The 14,959-nt window shown below is 40.7% G+C and overlaps 1 protein-coding gene across 9 annotated transcripts in view; it reads left to right on the forward strand.

Annotated features, from left to right (window-relative positions):
* The first annotated feature begins 2,364 nt into the window (after nt 1–2,364).
* Nucleotides 2,365–14,959, forward strand: part of Usp9x (ubiquitin specific peptidase 9 X-linked) — a 128,489-nt gene continuing 115,894 nt past the window's right edge. For 2 of the 9 annotated variants that reach the window (XM_063245720.1, XM_063245723.1), the window contains exon 1: nt 2,906–3,606. The gene's annotated coding sequence lies outside the window, so the exon portion shown is untranslated. Of the gene's footprint in view, nt 2,565–2,905; nt 3,607–4,254; nt 4,274–14,959 lie in introns of those variants that run through there. The other 7 variants (XM_063245727.1, XM_063245729.1, XM_063245721.1 and 4 more) reach the window with 6 other exon arrangements.

Genomic DNA, 14,959 nt, shown 5'->3' on the forward strand with positions numbered 1-14,959 from the left:
CACAGGAAGTGGAACATCACAAGGTTTCTCTTACATTAGAAAATCCAACATATAAATTAATTAAAGAGTAAAAAGAGAGATTGTAACAAGCAGGGAGGGCTGATTTTTGGAGAAGGGGACAGAGATTGGGAAGAAAGGAGGGACAAAATGAGGGGAGGGGAAGGTGGGTAAAGGGATCAAAACTGATCAATAAATGATCAAGAAATGCATAATCAAGACATTATATATGTACTAATTTTCCAAAATGAGTGTAACTATTATATATCATCTCAAACATACTCTAATGAAAAGAAATGTAACTGAAAATTTATTTTTGACATGTAGTAATTACAGATATTTATAGTGTGATAGTGTCTCCTAGTTTGTTTTATATACTAAACAATGTGACTGAAAAATTTTTACTTTTGACACATGGTAGTTTCAGATATTTATGCAGTGTGATATAGTAGCTTCTTGTTTGTTTTGAGGTAGGTATGTTGCCCACTCTGACCTCGAACTCCTGGACTCAAGTAATTCTCCTTGGTCAGCCCCTGGAGTAGCTGGGAGTACAGGCGTGTGCCATGGAGCCTGTATTGTTTTTTTAATCCTTAAGCGTGGACTGTTTCTCCATTTATTTTGATGTTTTTTTCAATGATGTTTTGTAGTTTGCAGTGTACAAACCTTGTGCCTCATTTAATGAATTCTTTTATTTATTCTTTTTATGCTATTGTAATTGGAATTTTTCAGATTGTTGGCAGTGGATAGAAATATATTTGATTTAAAACTATTGATCTTGCAACCATGTTAAATTCATTTATTAGCGGTAATTTTTATAGTGATACATGATCCACGATTTTCTGTGTATAGACTCATGTCATATATACAAACGGAGAGTTTAATTGTTCCTTTCTGACCGGAAAGAAATGTCTTTCATTTCTTTTTATTGCCCTGGCTAGAATTTCAAGAATAGATTTGCTTGAATAGAATTGCTGAGAGTAGACATCTTTCTTTTGTTTTTTGATTGTTTTATGAATACTTTTGTTAAAGGTGAACTTTTGATAATGTTAAGAGACCTGTGTACAACACTTAGCCTATCCTATCTTAGAAAAATCACTTATCCTTTGTTTCCTTATCTAAAATCAAGGAGTGCAACCTACATTCTGACTACCTTGCAGAGTTCTGAGGATTAAATAAAATCACGATGTACTTTGCAAATCTACAATGTACATGGGCGGTAGTGCCTACTTTTTAGGAGCCTATTATCTACTGGGGGAGGAAAATCATGCATGGAAATAATTATAAAATCAAGCAACACGTGCTAAGATTTTAGGGCTATGAAATGATATGTTGTGAAGAGTCTTCTGCTATACTAGAGAAATGGTTTAAAATTTTAACACACCAGTATTGTGTTGTATGTCACCTAAGTTAGTTTGAATCCCAGGGAACAATCCTTTTTAGGAACTAGCATAATTTTAGCCTAACTACATTCAACCCTGTAAAAAATATAAAATATAATATGTCTTGTTTTATAGGACTTACTATGATTTTGTGTTTTGGTGGTGCCTAGAAACATTTTTGAATCAAAAGGAAATGTAAATTGGGAACTTCATTTGTTTCCTCTTCACCTAGGTTGAGTTTATAGAGTTGTTTTAGGCACGCCATTTATTTGAGATTATAAATGATAAATTTTTCCTATGCAGCCCGCATTTTCGGTTATAAACGTGTAGAAAATAGTCCATGACATAGCGGATGAGTTCTGAGTCCCTTCCGGGTTCTCACATTTGTGTCGTGCTGACGATTTGGCAACAGAGGCTAATCCTGCTATATGCAGCTGTGCTTTCGTCCTTGCCACCGCATACTTTTTATATTTGCTAGCCTGTTTTAAGGGCTTCTATGGCCAAAGAATGGTCTGTCACAGTCAATTAGGCTTTGAGGAACCCTAAATGCTTTCAGAAGATGAGGCAGCAGCACCCTGTGAATGAGTTTGTCACAGCACCTCCCTCACAGGCAAGGAAGGAGGCCCTAACTCCCATGCTCCCCCCCCATCCCCCTGCAGGAGCTGTAGCCACACCTTCCCATATCGGCGCAGAGCAGGTGGCCAAACCCTCAGGACATGGCATTGCCCCCGCCCCGTGACCCGGCCCGTTCCAATATCACGTGACACGGGTCAGCTGTGCCGCCGGGACCCCCAGGCACCCAGGCAGAGACCGCCTAGTGCTGGGTCTCAGGCTCTCTTCTTTCCGCCGCCCCTCCCCCACAATCCCGGAAAAGGGGGAGGCCAGTGACGTCATCATCCGGGCACTTGGCGGCGGGGCCACGCTTCACAATGGAACAAAAACAAGCGGCCCAAGTAAAACTCCGCGACGCGGCTGCGGCTCGCGGTTAACCCTGTCCTGACCGTCACACACTACCAATCCCCACCGCCTAGCTCTCTGCTGTGGTATACCAATCCTCTCGGGTCTCCCTTCCCCCACTTCTGTCCGTCGTCGCGCCAACTCTGCCCACACCCCATTCCCGAGCCGAGGGGTACGGAACTCGGGGGCTGCCCGTAGCATGACCCCTGGAGGAGCTAACCGGAAGGAAAGGTACTGCGCGGACACACTTTACCGCATTGTCTTCCCCTCCCCCACCCAACTCCGCGTTCCAAGCGTCTCTCAAATGGCCCAGCCTCCTGAGAGGTACGCTCCGTCCCGCTGGCTCCACAGCCCCGGGTGGCGGAGAAGGGGGGTCAACTGAGCGAGAGGGGGCCGGGCGGGGGCTGGGCAGGGGCAAGGGGAGGACTGGGAGGCGGCGCCTGCGAGGGGCGGGACCTGACGGCCGAGAACCTCGGGGTTTTGGGCGGTGCTGGGGCTAATAGTCTGCGCCGCCGCTCCTGCCGTTGCTCCTGCTGCCACCGCTACCGCCACCGGCCGAGCGGTTTTTCTTTTTTTTTTTTCGGTTTGCCGGATCCGCCATATTGACGAGGACGGGCACTCGCGGCTGCGGAAGCTAGTCTCCGCCGCCGTCGGAGCCGCAACCTCTCTGTGCCCGGCCCGTTCGGGCCTCTGCCGCCGAGTTCCTCCCGCCTCGCACAGCGCTCGGGCCACTCGGGAGCCCGCCGCTGCCGCCTCTCTCTCGCGGGAGGCGGTCGCCTTAGCGTCCGGTGCTCCAGTTGGCGCCGGGACCGGGGAACGAGCCGCGGCGAAGCGGCCAGGCTGGGAGCGGGGACAGAGGCGGCGACTAAGGGAAGGTGAAGCCGCCGCTGCAGGAGGAGGAGCAGGAGGAGGTGACGCAGGACAAACGCACCGCCCGGAGCCCGTCTGAGCTCAGCGAGAGCCCCAGCCCGAGGCGAGAAGGGGAAGAGGGCGGCCGTCGGCTGAAGAGGTGGAGGCGGCTGCGGCCGCTGCTGCTGCTGCTGCTGCAGAGCGGGCGCGGGGAGGAGCGAGCTCCGGGGCCCGGGTGCAGCCCTAGTTTCCACGCCCGCAGCCCGGAACCTGATCGCTGCAACCCCTCGACGCACTTTGTTGCCCGTCACCCTCAGCCCTGGGATGCACTCAGGTTAGGCCGTGGCCCGGGACTGAGCTTGGCCGTCGCCTGGTGCTCCCGCCAACGTGTGTCCTGCTTCTGAGTAGACGCCCGTGACGTGCGGTGAGTAGCCAGCCGCTCCCGGGCCAACAGCTGGATGTGGCGCGGGGGGCGTGTGAAGTCCCTCCCTCCAGGGCCGCCCGGGGCCGAGAGCTCCCCCTCCTTCTGTGCCGGCGGCCGGGCGGGGCGGGCGCGGGGCTGCGCTGTGAGCCCGGCCGGCGTCCCAGGAGCGTGGCTGTGTTTTGGACGGGAAGGGAAAATGGCTGACGGCTCCGTCCCTCCCCCTCCTCCCCCTTCCCGTCCTGTCTGGGGCCGAGTGGGAGGATGGCGGCTCCGGGCGCCGCGAGTGAGCAGCCCCCCCCCCCGCCCGCCGGGGGCCGGGTCAGCGCCGCCCCCGCCCGGGGCCCTGCAGCCTGGCGCTCCGCGGACTCGGCGCCGCTGGCCTCCCGGGTCTCCTTCCACTTGACACCAAACGCCATTTCTGAGGTGGAGTGATTTGGAGCCGGAGCGCTAGGCCTCGCCTCCGCCCGCCCGACTATCGGGCCAGACGACTTGTCCGCTCCCCCCACCCGCCCGCGATAACACGCCACTTCTCGGCCCTGTGCTCCGGGAGTCCGGGGCGAGTTATCGGCTGCCGCCACCTCCTTCGCCCCCCTTCGTTTGTGTAGGGCCGGAGTGTAGGGCCGGAGCCGTGAAAGGTGTCTGGCTGCAGGGATCGATTCCAAGTGAGGTTGGACCTGCCACCTTTCTATTTTTAACTGTTTTCTGCAAAAAATATCAGTATGTGCGAGTTGGTTAGTGATGAAACCTTAAGATTATGCGATGTGAGGCTGCGGGTTTGATGAGTGATTTATTTTTCATTCATTGTGAAAAAATGAAGTTAGAGTTACGGAGCCGCCGGTGTATAAGCTCTTTTTTGTTTGTATGAATTTCTGCAGCGGCTTGGGAGTTTTTAAGATTTTCGTAGAACCTGCTTAAATTAAGCAAGTATTGGCGGGGCAGGGAAGTTCAGAAACAGCATTAATTGAATTTTCACGTTGCAGTTTACAGGTGTGTACAATTGCTCAGATTGTCTTTGAATTTAAATTGAGTTGTAGGTTTAGGTTAAATATTCGTACAGGTCCAGTAATTTATTTGGAGAGGCGAGATTTGTAGCATTCTTTCATCTACAATCCCATGAGCCCCTGAAATGTATAATTTCACTTTGAGGAAGAATAATTTTGGGTGTACTGATTAGGGAAGAAACTTTTCAGGAGGTACTTAATTTTCTGTTGGAGCCTGTTATCCGCCTTTGTGACAAGGCATAGTTAACCACGACTAGCCTGGCTTTCTCAACCCGTAGGCTTGAACTTAAAAATAGAGACCACAAACTCTCCTTTAGATTTCACTGTTATACTGATTCACTGGGCTGCCATTTTGGTTTCAGCAAATGCCTTCCAAATCTTGAAAGATTTGGGTGTTAAGTATACAAAGATGTCAGTATTTGTTTTTTCAACTTTTAAACTCCTGTGCTTTGTCGTACTTGTAATTTTAACCCTTTGAACTTTATTGTGCTAGTATTCGGGTACAATGAGAAGTTGAAGTATTTAGAATTGATGTTCCCATGGTGAACTCAAAACGTATTTGTTGTCAGTATGTTTTGCTTTCTCTGATTTGAAATTGCAGTTTGGGAACTATGCGAATTTATTTTCCACGCTTTGTGTGCTCAGACATCTAACTTTTACTTCTTGTTGTCTTAATGTTCCCTTGGTGTTTCTTTTGTTTGCTGAACTTGGTAGTTTCTGAATTTCTGAAAGGACCAGAGTGCATAAGAGAATGTAAATTCTTTCACCTTTCGTCAAATTATTGTTATCTTTTGTTGGTATTCTGCAGTTCTCTTAGGGAGTATCAGTGGAATACTCAAGTATGGTAGGATTTACTGTGGGTCTTTTGTCTGCCAGAGTCTTGAAATACATTTTCTGATGTCAAGAAGATGAGGGATTTTGTGGATTATTTCTTCACAGATCGACTTTCTTTGACAGGGTATTAATAATGGTGCTTATAGTTTTCAAAATCAGTGTTATGTATTTGCCAGTCATTCAGGTCTTTATTAGTTGAACACATGCAGGCGTTCTTTTAGTGGTTTCTAAAATTTCATGACGTTGCTTTTTAATTTTTTAATATTGAATCCAGTTTTTGAAGCAGGTTGAGTTATTTGAAACAGATATGTGTTAGGAGGATTAGTTCTCTTGTAAGTCTTCTGGGCAATCAACTAGGGGAAGGAATCTTACGGTTATGGAAGTAGTCAATCTTTATTCTAAAGTAATGTAATATTTGTGATCCCCTGTATCATATTTTTCTTTTTCTTTTTTTGGTGTATTTTCTGAATCTTGAAATGTTTTTGTTTTCAAAATTGAGAAATAGGATTCTAGTTTTCTTTCAGTTCTTTTAGGAGCTGCCTATGATACACAGAGTGGAAAGTACTGGGCTGTTGTTTTTTGTTTTGAGGCAGGGTCTCCCTGTGTGGCCTAGACTGACCTTGAGTTTGCAGTCCTCCTACCTTCTGAGTGCTGGGATAACAGGCATGCACCAGTAGGGCAGGCTCTGGCATGTTGTTATTAGAACTTTGAAGTGGATAAATGAGAAGAATGGAATTTTTCCCAGTTGTTTTCACTTTCCAACATAATTATTATTTATTGAGAATTGATTGTGTCAGCACAAGCATTTCCATTTATTTAGTTTTGTAGATAGCAGTATTTTTTTATACAGGTAAGGAGACTGTGGTCTGTCAGGCTTAAGCAGTGGTGCTTTAGCTTCCTGCTGTGCCATGTTAGTGAAATACTGATTTTTAATAAAACATTCAGGACTTTTTGTTTGCTGCAACAGTAATGCTTAAGACTATCAGCATAGTCTGCAATTTGAGAAATATCTTGTTTGGCCAAGGAAGAAGTAGAAACTGTATAGCACGCAGTTTCTTTGCCTTTCATATATCTTCCATTATGTTTGGAGTGATAGTTTGATGGCAGCTCAACTTTCCTAAAGATGTAAAAACAGTCACTTGTCCTCCTGGTAATTTACTTAAATTATCCTGTAAACAAGCATATAGTATTTTCAAGTTTATCATTTCAAGAATTCTGAGTTTTACTTAGCTTAATTTAATAATGAATTTTCACAAAGTGACTTTTTAAACTTTGAGTTTATTTCGCATTCTGGTAGCATTGGTTGATGATTGTTTTGTGATAACAAAATAGCAACAATAGACTTTTATTAACTGTCTCTTAACTTCCTTGATCTGTTTTGCTAAATACTGTATGGGAGAAAGAGCCTAGTAGTGTAGGATCTATGAGCTTTCTTTTTTTCTTTTTTTGCATTGTTGGGGATGGAACCCAGGAGGGCCTGCATGCAGGGAGTGTATCTCTACTACTGAATGACCTCTAACCTTATGAACATTTTTAATGTGACACAAGATTCCTCAAACATCTTTCTGTAAAATTATAGAAAATAGAATTTTAGTTACCCTAAAAGTTTATGAAATAACAAGGAAAAAAGCCTAAGTGAAGTTTACTGAAATATGTCTTGGGGAGTTTAGATTTATCATTCAGTTATTACTGTCGATTATAAAGTGATGATCACTATGTAACATACTTTTAGGAAATAAAATGTTTAAAAGAGTTTGTTAGGATGAGCTACTTACCTAAAATGTGTTTTTAAATATACCCATGCTGTTTTATGGCCTTGAACATTGCATACAAAGATTTGTCCTGTATGTATATTCAGCAGCAAATGGGTTTCCAGTTTTTTCCTCTTTGAGAATTAGTCTCTTTCTCAGACAGGCTAGCTATAACTTCGGGGCTGAAGCACCAACCCACCCATGCCCCACGCCCAAGTATCTAGGACTATAGGCAGATGGTTTTCAGCTTTATTCTTAATCACTGTCAGTAGTGATTTTTCTGCCTCAATTGAGGATCAGAATCATTTCAAAATATGTATTTGACTAGATCTTACTCTTTCTAATCTAAATTGTAATTAGAGTGGATTTATAGGGGGAACTGGGCATTTTAGAAAACGCAATGGCAATCTGTATAGGTAGGGGCTTTTTACAATTCATTTTAGGGGAAGGGAGATTGAGGCCTTTTGCATTTGTTTTGTCACTAGGCTGCAATATGTATTCTTGCTTTTAAGCACTTGGAGTTAGGGTTCCAGCTCAAAAATTTAACATTTTAAATACGTGTTAAGGTATTGGTTTCCTCTTTTATCCAGTCAGCAAATATTTATTGGGCACCTGTTACATGGGTGGCACTGTTCTGGCAATTACTGTTGTCTAGAAGCTTAATTGTATAAAGTAAGAATCTCTAAAGTCTGACTGTCATTTTCTTCATTTTTTTTTTGTGTCTTGTAGGAGGCGGGATTAATTTGTAAGAAATAGACCTTGTTATGATATAAGCCAGTGGCATTGTCCTGTTACCATATAGTTTCTTTAAGTAAAGTAGAATTTTATTCTGAACTTGTTTTTCCCAGTGAGCACATATCAGAGTGCTAGTAGAAATTAATTTCTTGGCATATTGACTTTAGGAATTGCTATTCTGAAGATATTTTTAATTTTTCACCAGAAATGACATTTTCTGGTGTTACCCCTTCCTCTTACCTTTACTTTTCTGTATTGATGCTTTATTATTGCTACACTGCTTTTCATTTTTGTTTTATTTTGTTCAGGTGTTTTAATTTTTCTTCCCAAGTCTGTAGTCCTAGCTACTAAGGAAGCTGAAGCAGGAAAATCATTTGAGCTCAGATGTTTAAGCTGGCCTGAACAACATAAATCCTATCTAAAAAAAACAAAAAAAAAACCAAAAAACTTGTCCTATAAATTCTTTTATGTTGATGGCTTCTATCTACTCATACTCAAGATCCCAAGTCACTGATTGGTACATCTTTGGTGCAGAGAAAGTGCCTGGCACGTAGACATTCAGTAACTGCTATACTTGTTGAATTAATGTAGTCAGTACTGGTATGATTTTTTTTTCCCTCTTTTGCTAAGTTGCTTCTTGGAGATGCTTGACCTAATAATCATTTTATAAGTTTTAGAATGGATCTTCGTTCTAATCAAATCCTTCATGTTTCAGATCAGGAAAATGGCTCAAAGAAATGAAGTAATATGACCAAGGTAGCATACATAGACTACCTTCTTCATGACACTATTTCTTAACAAATCGCATTATTTTCTAAACATATAAGTAATGCCAAATTCTCTCTCTGGTTATGGGTAGTATGATCTGGGCTTCTGGCTTTTTTACTTTTTTGTATTATAGAACACCTAGAATGATGCTGTTTACAATAACTATTGCCTAAATGGCAAAATCTAGGACAGTAATTTCACTTACTCCAAATCTGCACAGGATCAATGCATCATTTTATGATACAGTTTATCTTTTCTGTAACTGATCAAGCACATGAGCTTTGAATGTGTTAGACCCATCCATCTTTGTGCATGGAATTATTTTCCCTGGGATGTCTTTTTTTTTCTAATTTTAGGGACAGAGTCTATGTATTGCCCAGGCTAGTCTTGAACTCATAGTTCTGCTGCCTTAGTTTCCAGAGTAGCTGAGGTTACAAGTATGTACCACTGTGTCCAGCTCCTTGGGATGCTTTCGAGCTGGTAGTCTTGGATATTAGATTCTATCTTCTACTGTCTGAATTAGGAAGAAAAGGGAGTAGGGGAAGCCTCTCATTTCCTGTCCTTTATGCTTGTTTCCTTCTTGCTACTGGTGGTTTTGGACTTGAACATTTTGATTATTGATTGCATCTTTTTTTCCTGGCTTTTTCTCTCAACTAATTCTTGGAATTTTTTAAATCTTCTCATTACTAACATCAACCCCAGAGAACATGGTATTAGAGCCATGTTCTACCATAACAGGGTATTTTGCGTCTGACAGACACAGTGTGGCAAGATCTTGCTTTCCTTGAAAATACCTTGAATTCTGAGCAGAGATTTGTAAACCTTTTTTTGTAAAGGGCCATATAAGTATTTTGAACTTTGTGGACTAAGGGAACTTTGGAACTTTTGGTAAATTTCATATTGATGAATTAAAAATACAGTGCTATTTGGGTATAATCACATCTAATCCAGGTCCAGTGAAAATAGAAGGATTTGATGTGTATGGAAGGAAATAATACTGTATTTGGTTAACAGATTCAAAATTAATGTTCTTCTCTATCATCAAATTGATTGCAAATATTCCTACGTGAAACCCATTCTTAGCTTATGGACTGAACAAAAACAGGAGACTGGATTTGCTCAGTGACCATCATTTGCCAGCTCCTACTTTACAGCGGTGATTCTCAACCTGGAGAGCTGGTTAAAATAGATTGCTATACTGGCACCTAAAATTTGATTCATTGAGTCTGGAGTAGAGCCCTGCAGTAATGCATTTCTAACAAGTTCTTAGGTGCTAGAGGCTTATTGATTTAAAGATTAATTCCAGCATACTTTACTTCCCACCAGTTTATCATTTCCTCTAATTCTATCTTGAGATCAGTTTTTTAAACTTTATTTTAAATTCAACAATTATGTGTTAAAGGCCTCATTATATACTGGGTATCATACCAGCTAAAAGGAAGAACAGAATTGTCTCAGTCCTATGTATTGGTTAGAGTGAATTTAAAAAATCAATTTCCACAAACACTTTAGAGGTTAGTCTGTGAGACAATACTATTTTGAAAGCAGGCCAGTAGCATAAGCTAAATTGGAAAAGGGCTTGGTTAAATACAGTAATATTTCATTAATTTGGTGTCTTGGGAGATAATGTTCTATATTATTTTCAGAACATCAAAGCTATCTTTCAAATATTGAAGCTATAATTTAATGTTTGATGGAAAACTTCATAAAATGTCATATATTTTGTCTTAATTTTTATCTGATTATAAAATCTCTTAAGATTGGAGAATGAGATAAGGGATTTGGGCAAAATACAAACTCTACTTCTGATAATTTTACCATATAGAAGCAGCCATATTTTTTATAGGTCTATTTCTACCCTGTTTTTTATCTTTAAGGTGACAAATACTGTAGGTGTACTTTTTTCCATTTTATTTCAAAACTTACAACTAGACTTTTTTTTGTACCAGTGATGGAACTCATGATCTTGAGCTTGCCAGGCAAGCTTGTATGCCATTGAGCGAAATCACTGGCTTACCACAGGTATTTTTCATAGCTCTGTAACATTCCATCCGATGAGTTTATTAGTTGCCCCGATGCCTTACAAATAATCTCATTTTTTGCTGGTACATTGTAGTGAACATTTTGGGGTTAATGTTTTTCTCTGAATTTCTGATAAGGTTCTCATCAGTTACATAATGAACTTAATCACATTTAGGTGTCCTCTATCTCTGCTCAGGACTTTACTTATGTGTTGTTTGGAACTTAACTTTTTGAGATGAGATCCTGCTGTGTTGCCCAGGCTGGCACAAAACTCTTGGGCTCAAGGGGTCCTTGCCATAGTCTCCTAGGAAGCTTGGGCTTACAGGCACATGTCACTGAGCCCAACTAAATACTATTCAAAACTTCCATCATAAAGTTGATTTTGATAAAACTTTCCAACCCACTTTTTCTTTTTTAATCCCCAGGCTTCCATTGATTTAACGCCTCATTTTCCAGATAGCCCCTATGTTTTTCTACTTCTACAATTTTGTTTTTCCGATATCCTGTTTAGGGGATTCTCATTGCAAAAGCCAGTTACATCATGAACCTAATCTGTTTTGTGGCCTGTTTCATTTTATGCATCTGTTTCTTTTTATCTTCAGTGGTAATGAAGTTTACAGGTTGGTTTTACCATGTACGTTACAGGACCTCACGCATTTTTGAATAATTCTGAGAACTATTCCCTTTTCAGAGCCAGGTGTGGTGGCACATGCCTGAGTTCTAATACTTGGGAGGCTGAGGCAGGAGGATTGCCACAAATTTGAGGCCAGCCTGGGCTACATAGTGAGACCCTGTCTCAAAACCACCAAAAAAATTTTTTTTTCATAACTTATTTTCATCATTTAGCTTATTTTCTGGTCTTTGATTTTTTTTAGTGTGCTGTGGACTGGAAAATGAGATGACAGTGCATATTATGGTTTAATGTAAAAAATGAGTCTCTTGCAGTTGCTTTGTGATGAGCTTTGATTCTTGTTCTACACCCTTTTCCCATTTGAAAATGTTAGCTAGTCCTTAACTGTGAAATATTACATTTTGTGTAGTTTCCATTCCTATACACATTGTTGACAACCCTAGACTTCCCTTAAGTTCAGACTTCTGTATGTCAGCTGATGAAAGAGTTGTTTTTGTCTTTGCTGTTTTGTGAAGTGGAATTGCCTATTTGAGAACAGTTTGGTTTCAGGAGTGTTACTGCAGTACCTTGTGTGTTTGTTTACAAGTTCAGCTGTGCCTTTTTATAAATATGAATGGGAAAGCAAAAGCTGTAAATCAGCTGGAGGTCTGAAACTTCGTTTTGTTTTTTATATTTTTTGTCTTTTGAAAATTGTCCTACTGTCATTCAGGCTAGTCTTGAATTAACTGCAATCCTCCTGTCTTAACCTCAGCCTCTTTAGTCCTGGAATTACAAGTGTGTGCTTCCACAGCTTTAAATTTGATACTCCTTGAGACAGGGAACTGATGAGGGTAGTGGTGGCAAATCTATGGCATGTGTGCAGCAGCCAACTGTATGTTATCATTGAAAGCTCTAAATGGTTCATCATCACTGGATTAGGAATGTGAATCAGGTAAAAGAAGTAATTAAAATGAAATACATTAATTATGGCAGGGCTGGGGATGTGACTCAGTGATAGAGCTCTTGCCTTACCTTGGGTTTGATGCTCACCATCACAAAAAAAAGGAAGGAAAAGGAAAGAACAAGAAAAAAAATGAAGTATGGCAAATTGATGGATGAGGTTAATCAGGGATTTTTATAGTATTTTCCTGCAATCTGGGAGTAGGAAAGCCTCTAAAAACATGTGACTATTGTTTGACTATGAAAGACTTGGCTTCTGTTGCATTTCTAGGAATGCATTATGTTTGAAGGGGTACTGCCTTTATGGCAGCATTTATCTGGACTCCTACTCTAAACTGTTGAAGTAAATTCATTCACTTAATAGCATTTTGGGCAGAGAAAGTACAAAGAGGATTAATCTCCACATCAGAGTTCTAAGGTTTAGTGAGCCTGATGGTTTATATAGTATGATAAGAATTATGCTTGGGAGGGGCTGCTGGTGTAGCTCAGTGGTACAGTTTATGCTTAGCAAGCATGAGGCCCTGGGTTCAATCTCCAGCATCAAAAACCAAAACACTGAAAAAAAAGTAGTGGTAGAAGAGAGAAATAGGTTTGCTATTTCAGAGATGAGCCATTTTGTTCGTCCTATGAATGGACTTCCACACAGAGGGAACAACTTGATCAGGCAAGATTTCTTAAAGATTTCTTAACTTTTAAATTATTGACCAGATACTATTTGACTGGATAATTCTTTGCTCTGGGGGATGCTGTCCTAATCATCTCTGACCTCTACACACAAGATGCCAGTACCACATCATTTTGTGACAACTAAAAATGTCTTCAGGCAGGTATCACTAGTTATATATCCTGGGAGCAAAATTAAGATTCATTATTTGAAATTGGATCAGAGGAAGTGTGAAAGGATATTTTTAGAGGAAAAACTAATAGTATGTGAAAGTAAGGATTATAACAGATGAGACTAGGAAAATAGTTTGGAGCTAAAATCACAAGAGAAGTTTGTACCTTGCTTAGAGTAGGTAGGTTTTGTTTCTAAGGTAATGAGATAAGCATTTAATTGAAAGATGACACTAGTTTTGGGGATTTTAAAATAATTCTGGTGGCATCATGGTTGGATATGTTGGGTAGTTTGCAGAATTGACAATTTTTTTTGTAGTACTGGAGATTAAACACAGGGTCTTCGCATTGTGTGCTACATGCCTAGCCTTTTTCTGTTTTGAGAGTCTTAATTGCTAAGTGCCCAAGCCTAGGCTTGAATTTATGATCTTCCTGCTCAGACTCTTGAGTGCTGGGATCTATACCTTCCCACCAGACCAAAGACAGTAATACTGCTAAGTGATGATAAAAATGGCATAAAAGAATGAAATCTATGAGGCTCCATTGTAAGGAGGAGGTACTGCTGATTTGACTTGGACTTCTGTGTCACAGATACGGAGTCCTAAGCAAAACACTTCTAGTCTTTTTCAATTCCTTTTCTCAGCCTCACTTTTTCTCTCACTAAGTATTGTTGTCTTTTGAGAAAGTTGAAAAGTGATAGAGAAAAAAATCTGAGTTATGTATAATGATTGTACTGTTTCAGTATGGTTGCTTTACTTTAAATCAAGCCACATCCAGTTCTTAAACTCAGCTCCCCATGAGGGGAGAGGGTGCAGAAGCTGGCATCTAGAGAGTATTATTTGTTGGCTCTCTTTGGTTTGTTAGGATACTATTTTGCCACTTTAAAAAGAATTTGATAATTTTTCTGAGTAGTTGGCAATAATTTCATTTCCTATTTCGTTTAAAACGGTGTTTACATTTTAAATGAGAATGGGGTAGTCAGTGGAAGGGTACTGTAGTTGGTCAAAAGGGCTGTGTTTTAGAATTCCAGTTCTATTCAATATTAAATCACTAACCTCTTGTTTCTCTATAACACCTGTAAAACCAAAGAGTTGCACAAGAGATAATTAATTTTTCCCCCTTGGTACCCATTTTCCCCCCTAATCCATTTTATTTCAAGGACGAAAAAATAAAAGAAGAAAAAGCAAAATTTCAAAACATATCAGTGGGGTAGCAGCAATGGTACATACATTGTGCATTGTCGTTGCCAAATCATTCACCCAGAGCACAACACATCTGCATTCAGTTGTCTGAACAGTACCAGCACAAATCTTCATTGAGCTCAGAGAAATCAGTAGTATAAATATCCTAACTAGCTTATATATATATATATATATATACACACACACATATATACATATATACATATATTTTATCCAGCTTCTCACACTAGTGAGATAATACAGTGTTTACACATGTGTCTTATTTCACTTATGAGTATGGTCTCAAGTTGCATCTATAAAAGTCCATAAGAGGTCATTTAAAACTTCTTTTAAGCTTAAAATTTATTTTTATCCCTAGAAATGTAGAGGAAAACACAGTCTAGACAAGAAAAATTTCAAGTAAAGGAAAATAGGAAAGATAAAAAAGGAGTTAATGAATTTAGGAGTTGTTGGATTGACAAATAAATGGAGAGATAATATATAACAACTTAAGTGTTTCCTACCCCTTGATTCTATCCCTGCATGGGGCCTGGAATGCTTTATTTTCTTTAGAATTCTGTGGGTTAATTGTTTTTCTGATAGCTTGTATTGTGAATTTATAGACTTGGTAGTTGGTAGCTAGAGGTATAATTCTTT

The sequence above is a fragment of the Cavia porcellus genome, unplaced genomic scaffold, assembly GCF_034190915.1.
Source record: "Cavia porcellus strain 051 isolate PalLab524CR breed Dunkin Hartley unplaced genomic scaffold, mCavPor4.1 scaffold_3, whole genome shotgun sequence".
Lineage (NCBI taxonomy): Eukaryota > Metazoa > Chordata > Mammalia > Rodentia > Caviidae > Cavia > Cavia porcellus.